Source organism: Pleurodeles waltl, chromosome 2_1 (assembly GCF_031143425.1).
Source record: "Pleurodeles waltl isolate 20211129_DDA chromosome 2_1, aPleWal1.hap1.20221129, whole genome shotgun sequence".
Classification (NCBI taxonomy): Eukaryota; Metazoa; Chordata; class Amphibia; order Caudata; family Salamandridae; genus Pleurodeles; species Pleurodeles waltl.
This window is the reverse complement of record NC_090438.1, coordinates 224268584-224281669: the sequence shown is the minus strand read 5'-3', so window position 1 is coordinate 224281669 and position 13086 is coordinate 224268584.

Sequence of the window (13086 nt, the reverse complement as noted above, 5' to 3'; positions counted from 1 at the left end):
GGGCTGCTGCTGACAGTAGTGGTGCTTGCGGCGCTGCAGGTGGCGGTGCTTGAGTCAGTGCTAGTGGCGGGGCTGCTGGCAGTGCTAGTGGTGGGGCTGCTGGCAGTGCTGGCCGCGGTGCAGGTGGCGGTGATGGCAATTGTGTTGGTAGCCACCAGGCCTTCACCTGCAGCGTCCGCGGGCTGAAGTGCCTTGCCTGGGGTTGCTTGCCCCTTCCTCACCTTGGCAGATGGTGGTGTCACCTTGGGTCTGGCAGCAGGAGCCTTTGAGGTGGCCTTGCTGGGTGGTTGGTGCTCCTTCCCCATGCTGTCCCCCTCTTCACCTTGGGAGGTGGCGGAATGGTTTGCCCTTGGCAGGTGTTTGTAGCACACTGGCTGGGCTGACGGGTGCCACCTTTGCCCCTCTGTTAGCTGCAGGAACCACAGCGGACGTCGACTTGGTGGCTGAGGTGCTGGGCTGGGTTCTTGACACCCTGGCCCGAGGGGAAGGATGAGGGAGGGGTAGGGAAGAGGTCAATGTTTGCCAAGAAAAGCTTCTTAGAGACACTGGGGCGGGAAGAGGGAGAGGGTTTGGGAGTGGAGGAAGAGGTAGTGGTTGTAGGAGGTGTCTGCCTGCTGTGTTTGGGAGGAGGTGAATGGGCTGGATGCTATTGTGAGGTGGATGGCTGTTGGGTGGGTGGGTGCTTGTGTTTGTGTACTTTGGGAGGAGGGGTCACAGACACAGTGGGAGGGGACACAGGGGATGTGTGCATGGATGTGGGGGTGGTGACTGCCAGTGAGGGGTGTGTTGTGATGGGTGTGCTGGTGATGGAGGTAGTGGATGACAATGTAGTGCATGCAGTTGTGAGTGGTGACGCTACTGGGAGGGAGGTGAATGACAAAGAGGAGGGGGACACAGTGGAGGCAGTGGATGTTGGTGTGTCTGCATGGGGGTGGTGCTTGTGTGAGTGCCTGTGACATGAAGTGTGGTGCTTGTGTTTGCCTGAGCCACCTTGGTGTTGTGATTTGGGTGAATGGTAGTCTGAAGGTATGCTTGGGATAGGCTGTGGTTGAGGGGTTTGGGACTGGGTAGAGGAAGTTGGAGAGGGAGGCTAGAGACAAGGACAAGGGCTGCCATCAGTGCTGAGGCCAGAGCCTGAAATGCTCTCTGTCTTTGTTGCAAATGCCTCTCAACACCCTGGATGGCACTCAGAATGGTTGACTGCCCAAAAGTGAGGGATCTCAGGATGTCAATAGCCTCCTCACTGAGGGCAGCAGGGCTGACTGGGGCAGAGCCTGAGGTACCTGGGGTGAAGTAGATGCCCACCCTCCTGGGTGAGCGGGCACAGAAAACACACTGAGGGGCTCCTGGGAAGGGAGTGCTGGTAGGGCGGTGGCGGCTGTACCTGTTGTTGGGGTGGGCACAGAGGTGCCCGCTACTGCCAGGGAGCATCCATCGGAGGAGGAGTCTCTGTCTGTAGTGTCCCCTTCTGTCTCCATTGTGGTGGTCCCCTCACCCCGTCCCACTGGTGCCCTCACCGTCGGTGGATTCAGCTCCCTCCGTCGCCAGTGCCTCTGCTCCTACGCCAGATGATGCTAATGCACACAAGGACAGGATGACAAAACAAAAAGGGGGGGGGAGACAGAGGATACACTTGGTCAATGCCAGCAACACCACCACCGTTGGCGTACACAACACATAGGGCACAGCCCTATGCTCTAAGCCATGCACTACCAGTTACTAAGGTAGTCACCAGCCCATGGGGTACAATGCCTACCGCCAGTCAGCTGCACACCTGAAACCCACAGGACCATGCCCAGTAGTGGATGCCCACTAACATCATTGGGGTAGGAGTGCTTCAGAGCCTGCCCAACAAGGGACCTACCCTGCCTTCTTCGCCCTGGCCTAGGGGCACCCACAGCCCACATCACTCACCCAGGTAACCATTAAAGCGCGCAAAGTCAGGATTCAGAATCTGTACTCGCCACCTTGTAGCTGCTGTGATGCCTTCAAGTACTCATCCAACTCAGGGTAGGCCACCGCCAGGATGCGGAACACCAGGGGGGTCATGTTGCAACGTGCACCCCTTCCTCATTGGGAGGCCAGCCCCAGCTGAGCCTCCGCCATCTTCTTTGCCCACCGGCGCATGTCCTCTCACCGTTTGCGGCAGTGGGTGCTCTGCTTATCAAAGACTCTCAGGGTCCGCACCTCCTTGGCGATGGCACGCCAAATACCCTTTTTCTGGTGGGCACTGACCCGCACGGAAAAGACAGCGGAAAAGGGAATTAGTCAACTGTTTGGACTGTCACACTAATGGCCCACCAGATCCCTCCCATCCCCTGACACACATACATTGACAACCATACGTGCAGCACTCTAGCCAAGACGCCTCTCCCCCCCTCTAGATGTGGCTTACACACACAGCAATCCCTACATTCATGGCCCATGCATCATGCTCACAGTGTACTCACCTGTTTGTCTGGAGGACCGTAGAGTAACGTGTACTGGGGTAGGACCCCATCCACCAGTTTCTCCAACTCCTCTGCAGTGAAGGCAGGGGCCCTTTCCTCAGACACATGAGCCATTGTCGCTTACAGACACAGGTCACAGCAGCACTTGCAGTGTAGGTCCTCTCCTGTTGAAGGTCAGGTAGCAAGTGAGTGAACAGATAGAAAATGTCAGTCGCGTCTGTGGCGGTGTGTACCGTCACCACCGGCGTACCTCATCATTGGCTATTTAACCCATAGGGCCCAATGATAACCAATGCGAAGTTGTGCACAACTCCAGCAGAATTACCTCATTTCCACTTGTCCCTCCTCACAGGTCAGGCAGCCGCCATTTCAGGGGAGCAAAAGTCATGGTACCTAACTGCATGTCAGCATACATTGGCACAGCAACTGATTTTCGGGTTCTCAAAGTGGTAAAACATTATCATAACATACAGACTTGATCGGGCCACAATCCAAGAACTGTGTGGCCAATTGAAGCCAGACCTGATGTCAGCTATCTGCCAGCCCACAGGTATCCCCCCTCTAGTTGAGGTCCTGTCAGTGCTCCATTTCCTGGCAAGTGGTTCCTTCCAAACTGCAGTGGCCATGGCATCAGGGATATCTCAGCCAATGTTCTCAAGCGTGTTGACCAGAGTGTTGCAAGCCCTGCTGAAACACATGCACAGCTACATTGTATTCTCACAGGTGGAGGATTTGGCCACAGTGAAAGCTGACTTCTATGCCCTGGGACATATCCCCAAAATTATTGGTGCCACTGATGGTACACATGTGGCATTTGTCCCCCCCCCCGGAGAAATGATCAAGTTTTCAGGAATAGAAAAAGCCATCACTCTATAACTTTGCAGATGGTGTGTTTGGCTGACCAGTACATCTCCCATGTGAATGCCATGTATCCTGCCTCTGTGCATGACGCCTTTATCTTGAGGAATAGCAGCATTCCATATGTGATGGGATAAACTCCAGAGGCACCAGGTGAGGCTAATAGGTGAGCCCAAGGTCCCCACCCAATATAAGTAGGTGTCTGGGTATGGGGTTGTGTCTAACAGTAATCCCTCAATATTTGCAGGTGACTCTGGTTACCCCAACCTCTCATGGCTACTGACACCAGTGAGGAATGCCAGGACAAGGGCAGAGGAACGTTTAAATGAGGCACATGGGCAAACAAAGAGGATAATAGAAAGAACCTTTGGCCTCCTGAAGACCAGGGTCAGGTGCCTACATCTGACAGGTGGATCCCTGAACTACTCACCCAACAAAGTGTGCCAGATTATTGTTGCATGTTGCATGTTGCACAACCTGGCATTGAGACGCCAGGGGGCTTTTCTGCAGGGGGATGAGCCTGGTGATGGTCTTGTGGGAGCAGTGGAGCCTGTAGACAGTGAGGAAGAGGAGGCAGAGGAAGAAGATGTGGACAACAGAAGTAATATAATACAGCAGTACTTCCAGTGACACACATGTAAGACACTGTTACTTCACTTTACATTTCAGTTTTCTGTTGGACATTGTACATGGCAGCCTGATTTCTCTATGTCTATGGCCACTTACTGTACCCTTTGGCATCTCTATTTTCAGATCTCTGTGGCCCACTCTGGCTCTTGGTGTGTTTACTGCTGCCCACTAAAGGTCATTCCAATGAAAATGTAACTGTACATATGACTTGCTATGCTTTGATAATGTTGTACTAATACATATTTGAACCATTTGACTGACTCCAGATTTGTATTTGTTCCAAGGGTGTTTATTTAAGTGCTCATACGTAGAGGGGGATGTGCAATGGGCTGGGGTGATGGTGGAGGAATGTCCAGTTAGAGTCCAGTCTCTTGGTGTCACAGGTGCATTGTCCAATGGGACATAGGAAGGTGAGTAATGGCAGTTCAAGGTGGAGAGGGTGACAAAGTGGGACAGAAGGGTGACAATCAGGAGAGTCCTATTTCCTGGCTGGGATCTTGGCAATGTTCTCTGGCTTCTGCCTGGATCACAGGGACCGTTTGCGGGGTGGTTCTCCTTCTGTAGGGGGTGGGGTGCTGGTGGCCTTTTGGTCCTGTGGCGGGGCCTCCTGTCCACTAGCACCGGCGGAGGTGGAGGGCTGTTCTTCGGTGTGGCTAGTGTCAGGGACCCGTTGTTGTGCCTCTGCTTCCCTCATGGTCTTGCCCATGTCTGCCAGCTCCCCTGCAATGGTGGCCAGGATGGTGTAGATGTTTTTAGGTCATCTCTGATCCTCAGGTACTGTCCCTCCTGCAGCCGTTGGGTCTCCTGCAACTTGTACAGTATCTGGCCCACGGTCTCCTGGGAATGGTGTTATGCTCCCAGGATGTTGGTGAGTGCCTCCTGGAGAGTCGGTTCCCTGGGTCTGTCCTCCCCCGGTCACATAGCAGTCCTCCCAGCTTCCCCGTTGCCCTGTGTCTTTGTCCTCTGAACCGTGTGCCCATTGCCACCAGCCCCAAGTCCCTGATCATCCTGGGTTTGCGGGGTTGCCTGGGGTCCCTGCAGTGGTGGACACACCGCTGATTGATGTTTCCTGGGGGCAGTGGCATGGGTCAGCTGGGTGGGTGCTGTGCTGATGTTTCCTGAGGGGGAGGCTCTGTGATTGTTTGGGACTGTGGCAGGGTAACCGACTGTCCGGAGGTCCCTGATGGGCCAGATTGGTCATCCTGATCCAGGTGTGCAGATCTGCTGTCTTACTGTGGACCTCTTCTGGGGTGGGGCTGGATGTTGCTGGCAACTCCTCTCCGGTGACGTTGAGTATGGGTCCTGTGGGGATGAAAATGCAGTGTTATTGTATATGCGTGTGACATCTTGTGCATGGGTGTGTTTCCCTGTATGGTTGTGATTACCCTGTCAGCTTTGCCTTGTGTGCGTGGTGATTTTGTGGGCTAGGTGATTCTCTCTAAAGAGCATGCTGTGGAAATGAGTGTCCCTGCAGGTCTGTGATGGGGGTCCATGGATTGGTGTTACATGCAGGCCTTGGAATTGTGATGGATGGGTTGTGACAGTGGAGTATATGTGAGGTGGTGGAGTGATGGGGAGACGGCAGGGGTAGGAGTTTGTGATGGCATGCGGGTAGGGTGGGGGATATAGTAGTAAAGATTTGACCTACCTGAGTCCAGTCCTCCTGCTACTCCTGCGAGGCCCTCAGGATGCATTATTGCCAAGACTTTCTCCTCCCATGTTGTTAGTTGTGGGGAAGGAGGTGGGGGTCCACCGCCAATCCTCTGTCTGCTACCTGGTGTCTTGTAACCACGGAACGTACCTTCCCCAATAGGTCGTTCCACCTCTTCCTGATGTCATCCCTTGTTCTTGGATGCTGTCCCATGGCGTTGACCCTGTCCACGATTCTCCGCCATAGCTCCATCTTCCTTGCAATGGACGTCTGCTGCACCTGTGATCCGAATAACTGTAGCTCTGCCCGAATGATTTCCTCCACCATGACCCTTAGCTCCTCCTCTGAAAACCTGGGGTGTCTTTGGAGTGCCATGGATGTGGTGTGAGTGATATGTGTGCAGGTGTGTGGGGTGCTGTGTTGGGGTGTGTGGTATGAGGTGCGTGGATGGTGTATGGGTGAGGTTGTTTTGAGGCTCTGATTGAGTGGGTGCTCCTGGCTTCTATCTCTCTCACTCGCAAAAGGTCGTAAAGAGTTGTGGGTAATGTGGTTGTGTGTTTTATAGTGGTGTGACTCTGTGGGTGTGGTGTGTGTATGTCTGTCAGGTGTGTGTAGTTTGAATTGTCCAATGTGGTGTAGTTTTGTTAGTGTGTGTGTTATTTGAGCACGGCTGTGTGTACCGCCAATGGTTTACCATGGTTGAAAGACCGCTGCAGTGATTTGTGGGTCGTGATACTGTGGGCATATTCCTGTTGGTGTAATGATGTGGGTTTTGGTACCGCCAGTTTATCACTGACCTTTGGTCTGGCAGACTTGTGTGGGTGTGTGTATAGTGGTAGATTTCTCTGTGTGGGTCATAACACCCGTAGTAGAATACCGCTGCGGTCACAGTATGTTGGCGGCTGTCAGCACAGCGGTAGGTGGAATTTACCGCCAAGGTTGTAATGAGGGCCTAAATGAGCATGATGAACTTCTATGAGGAAGGTGCTGACATCAGAAGAACCAAATAATGGTTCAGGGGATAGGCACAAGTGCTCAAGCAAAAAGCTCAGCAACAGAGACAAGGAGAATTAGTAGAGTACGAGAAAGGTCTATTCTCAGCAAAACCAGTACAGGATCTGCTGAATTATTCTAAGGAGCACACAGTTAATATGCAATAGAAGAATCTGGAAGCTTTAGCCCACCAACTCCTTCCTTACAGTGCAAACAGAAGACATTCTCTGGGAGCAGCTAGACTTTCCAGGTTCCCATCACTGAAGAAAGAGGAATACAGCTGCATTGCCTTGAAGTTAGCAAGAGTCCAGTCTGTCTGGTACACAAGGCTCTCTCCCATCCCAATGCACTTCACAACCACGGTCAAATTCTAATTAAAATGTCTAATCTAACACCATCAGAGGAAAGAACAATGTGAAACTCCGTTCAGTTAATACGAAAACAATTCAAGTGTTCTGCGCCTAGTAACACACAGGCCAACATTGAAAAATAAAATGGCAGCCAAATGAATACAGTTGACAGGAGCAAAGACATTGTTATAGTTTGATTATATGAATGTGACTTTTACTTTAGGTAATATAGCCACCCAATGACATTTTGCGCCTGATCTAGAGTTTGGCAGAGAGATTACTCTGTCACAATGGTAACGATATCCCATCTGCCGAAATATAAATCTCATAGGGTATAATATGATTTATATTTCTGCAGATGGGATAGCTGTCACCGTTGTAACGGAGTAACCCCTCCACCAAACTAAGGGGGTTATTCTAACTTTGGAGGAGTGTTAATCCGTCCCAAAAGTGACGGTAAAGTGACGGATATACCACCAGCCATATTACGAGTTCCATAGGATATAATGGACTCATAATACGGCTGGTGGTAAATCCGTCACTTTTCCGTCACTTTTGGGACGGATTAACACTTCCTCCAAAGTTAGAATAACCCCCTAAATCAGGCCCTTAGTTTAATAAGGTACACACCGTTTAATAATATTATCACACAATGAATATATTGGTGAGTAAATGTATGGAGCAATATTTATGTGGCTTCACTGCTATGTTCTGTCAGAATCAGAATGTCATTTAGAGAAAGCATTCCACCTTAACACTTTCCATTGTATAGTAAGTGTTAAACACATTCAGGCTATATCTATGCCTTCCTCTGAATGGCAGGATATACTTACCTAATACCTAAATACTAGCTCCAATCACATAACACACCAGCTTCAGATGCTTGCCACATTCTATATCAACGAGTTATGTGAAAGCCAGTCATTTAAATATGAAAACAAACTTAAACCATTTATTGCTGGAACCAATTAGTTAAGTTCATGCTTAGACTCAAGTTGGTGCAGACACATGAAACACGTGTCAGGACTTACACAATTCTAGAGACCTTGACACTATACTGCTATCCAGATTTTAGGATTATTCCCGGACTCCAAAGTCTACTTTCTTTCTTCTTTGGCTCTTCTCTGACACTGCTTGGAAGAACTAAACATCTGAAGATCCACATCTACTAGGGGTTTTGACTATACACTTCTAAGCCATAATCCCGTGGATACCCTGGATACCTCAAGCTTGGCTTTTTATCTCTGCCTAATAATACAGTACTGATCTCTGGTAGCAAAGCTTTCACTTATCTATCTCTCTATCTATCTATCTATCTATCTATCTATCTATCTATCTATCTATCTATCTATCTATCTATCTATCTATCAATATCTTGATAACTTTGAGCTTTTGTGGCCAATGCAAAAACGTACTTGTTTGTTGTGTGTATTTGACACATATTAATAGCATTGCTATGTCTGTTTAATGCTGCCTGTAAATAAAGGAGTTACAGAACTGGGACAGCTGTCAATTTGACTGTTGGAATGCAAAATGTTGGGGCCTGCTGCAGATTGTGATGAGGTGCCCCAGCATCTCCCATATCTTCATAGATATTCGTTGGCCCAGGGCTGCGTGGGGCCCCACTTGAAAGATTGGGGTTCTGAACGGTTAAGGCCCCCCCTGCGCCACAAGAGCTGCAGAGGCATTTGCTAAACCCCTGACATATTTGAGATCACTCATGGCTGCAATGACTGTCACACAACAAAACTGATGGAAAGTGATCATCATTCACCAATGCAGTACCTTGAAGAGGTACAAACTGATCAGACTGTCCAGTTCTAGTACCATTTTTCAGCAGGATGCCACACCCTATTGAGAGAGTTCAGAACAAATCCAGAACACATTAAAAGAGTCTCTGTTTTGTTTAATTTAGTTGACTTGCCACAAAGTCGGAATGGAAGAAGGCCAAGCTGACTTAGTAGTAAGGTCAATTCAAACTGATAGCCTAAAACATAGATATTGTTAAGTTACAGATGCATTGTCTTATAGAAGTAGAGAAACATCTACTAATTTTATGCCTGCCTGAATGGAAGCCACTTCAGAGGAAGAAATAAGACACTTTGGGCCTCATTACGAGTTTGGCAGTCTTTTGGCAAGACCGTCGTGGTGGCGGCCGCCAAACGATTCCCATGTTGGTGGTGATCAGACCGCCATAGTAAGAAACACACAGATAAGTCTGCCAAAAAATAACCACATTTCTGAAACGGCCAGGGCACTGCACGGCAGGAAGGAGGCAGTCCCACCACCAGCACCGCCAGCCCACAAAAAAAGCCACTGATCATATTACAATCCAGAAATCATGAGAGCTGTTCTTCCATAGCAGAAAACCATTGGCAGTGTGAACTGCAGTGGTCAGCGGTTACCACAGTAATACACAACACCACATTGGGTGGTTTGAAAACCCCACACCTGACACACAGCCACACACCCGACACACCAACAAACTGCACTATATAACACCTCCTACCCCATCCACAATCCTTTGCAACCAGACACCACAAACAGCCAGAGACAAGACAAACATTTTAAAATATACCAAAATACACAATAGGCAACCCTACATATTTCACTCAGCACTCATCCTACATCTGCACAATATACACAACACACAATTTAGTATCCGACACAATACATAACTGTCACCCACTCACATCACAGCACCCACACCTTATCACCAATTGTTTATTTTATCCTCATTGTTCTCTTCCTCACTGTCTCGTTCACCACTACCATGTCAACATAAACATCCAATTTTTACTGATGATGAGTTGAGGTTCATGGTGGACAAAATTATTAGAGCAGAGCGACACCTATTTGGAGCACAGGTCCAGCAAATATCAATAGCCAGGAAAAGGGAGTTGTGGCAAAGGATAGTCAACCCCTCCCTGTCATGCCACATCTCAGCTAAACTCAGTTGGGGCCACAGTGTTTGTGTATGGCATGTGAAGTACAGGGACTGACAGCACTACAGTTCCCAGAAGGCACTGTTCCACCTGTAAGAAAACTGGAACAGTGTACTAAATATTGCATACCTTGCATGTGAAACTAACAATCAATGTAACCCATCCTGAATGCTCCACTCCAACAGTTTATGGCAATGACAGCAATGCCATGGCCCGCGACCAGTGCAATTACAAGCAAAACACATCTACAGCCGTGTTCCCTACTAAACTGGCCTTTGAGATAATCTTTAGAACAATGTATATACTCACCTGGGAGCAGAATATATGGGAAACTGGATGTACTTGCAGTACACCGAAACAGAGGCCCAGGTCAAATGGTAAAGCCCATAGTCTTGGCCAGCTTTGTCACCATTGTGCATTGTCCATCTGTTACTTTAATCAATTATGCCATACACCTTACTACCAGATAAATGCACATTGTTATGGCTGTTCTCAGACAAAATATGAGGGCAGCAGTCACCCAACCATCTGCATACTCCAAGAGCTTGGGCCATGGTGTATGCAATTGCAAATATCTGTGTCTCACATTGCTCTAACCCAGTAGTAGTCATTGTCATATCAGAGGATCATGTAAAGGCATTGTGTGCATGTCATATAGCATGTCTAGTGGTCAAAGTTAAACAACACTTGTTGCATCACTTACAGCAACTGTGTTTTGCACTTCTCCTACAGATAACCTTGCCATTCTTGCCATGGAGAGGACACCCGAGACTGCCACAACCCTTCTGGATGAAGGCCCCAGTGAGGGAAACACCCCTGGATGTTTGGATGTTGAGGATGAAGCTGGTCCATCAGGGACACCTGGTCAGTCAACAACTGTGAGCTTCACCCTACCTACATCCACTCCTCCTATCCCTCTTGCATCCAGATCACAGGCAACCATTCTCCCCCAAACCTGTGTCCCGAGGACAGTGTCTTCCATCGTGTGCCCCCCAGTAGAGGGATGGTGTGGGCCAGAGGATGGAGGCTTCAACGGACACAACTGCTCAGGACACTATCTCCCAAGTCTAGGGAGCCTACCAAAATTCCCAAGGTGTAATGGGCCACGTACTGACCATGAGGGAAATGAGACAGCTGCATAGGGACAACCATCTGGAAGCTATGCAGCAGTGGCAGTAACTGGTTTAATCTATTTTCACTTTACATGCCTATCTCCAAATTCCACCTGCCTGTGACACTGTCTAGTATTGCCGAATGAGGATGAGCAAAACAGTAAATCTGCAATCTGCAACTGGCAACCATGAGGTGTAGGCCACATTGATATATAAACATTACACAGCCAATCATATGAAAATCGCATCAACAGAGTTTGCGGTGCTACAATCACCATCTTCCCAGAAACAGGCAGCCTCAAACTACAAAATCACATTTTCAACACAATGTTGACATTTTACTGGGACTTACCATAGTTTTACTTTTTTGGTGCTTTCAACCTCCTTCCAGTTAGTAACAGAAATGGGTGTGAAAACAATGCTGTATCCTGGACAGCTAAACATTTCTGAAAAGTAGACAACATTCTGAATTCAGCAAGGGGTCATTTGTGTAGATCCTTCAAGGTGTACCTACAGAAATTAACAGCTAAAATAAAAAAAAATGCCATTGAGTTAAAAAAAGAGACATTTCTGTCCATGTTTTATTCTATAACTTTTTCCAGCTATGGCAGATTTTTGAATGCAATATACTGTTATGTCTCCTGGTCTCCTCTGGTTGCAGGGATATATAGTACTTGTAGGTTCATCTAGAACCCTAGTACCCAGAGCCAATAAAGGAGCTGCACCTTGCAAAGGGTTTTCATTGTATTCTGGGTATCCAGCAATTCATTTGGTGAAATATAAAGAGTGGAAAATAGGTATCAAGGAAACATTTGTCTTTCCAAATGGAGGCAAAATAAGGTGTTGAGAAGCAGTGGTTATTTGCACATCTCTGAATCCTGGGTCCCCATATTAGCATGTGAATTACAGGGCATTTCTCAAATAGACATCTTTTTTACACACTGTCTTACATTTAGAAGCAAAAAATGTAGAGAAAGACAAGGGGCAATAATACTTGTTCTATTCTGTACTCCCCAAGTCTCCTGATAAAAATGGACATTTCTGAAAACCACATGCCTAGGGAAGCCCAAGATGAGTTTTTCCTCACATTTCGGTGCTGCAAAGTTCTGGAATCTGAAGGGAGCCACAAACTTCCTTCTAGTCAGCATTCACCCAGGTCTCCCGATAAAAATGGCACCTCCCTTGTGTGGGTAGGCTTGGTGCCCGTGAAAGGAAATGCCCCAAAACACTACATAGACACATCAAAATTATCAAATACAAAACTACCTGCTTTTGCCGGGGGCACCTGCGTTTTTAGTCCTGGGCTCAGCAGCCATCTAGGCAAACCTACTAAAGCCAGACATTTCTGAAAACTAGACACCCAAGGGAGTCCAGGGAGGTGTGGCCTGCGTGGATCCCCCAGTGTGTTCTTACCCAGAATCCTCAGCAAATCATAAATCTAGTTAAAAAAATCTTTTTCCTTACATTTCTGTGTGGGACCACCGCACCGGCACAAATTTCCTACCACCCAATTTTCCCCACAGTCTCCCAATAAAAATGATACCTCACTTTTGTATGTGGGCCAAGTGCTTCTGACAGGGAAAAGCCAAAAACATGTCAAAACTGAAGGGGGATCCAAAGCAGATCCAAAAGAGTAGTTTAAAAAAAACATTTTTAGGCTGATAAGAGGAGAAGATTTTTTATTGGTATAGATGCAGCAATGCTGAGTGGAAGGAATTTTATGGACTCCTGCAAATTCCGGAAGGTTCTATCACAAAAATGTGGGAAAATGTGTGATTTGAAGCAAAGTTGGAGGTTTGCAGGGCATTGTGGGTAAGAAAATGATGCAGGGTGTATGTGAAGCACACCACCCTGGACTCACCCAGATGTTTAGTTTAACAGATGTGTCTAGGTCTCATCGATTTTTATACATGGCAGTGTCCGAAAGTCAAAAAATTGCGGTCCTCACCCACAATTAAAAAAAAAAAATCTCTGGTAGGCTTTCTGCCCCTCTAGAGGACAGATGGGCATAACAAAAATAGGCTGATCCACCCCCAAGGGGGCAGAAATGGGCAACAATAATGTGCCCCCATGGGGAGCGACCCTTGGCCAAGGGGC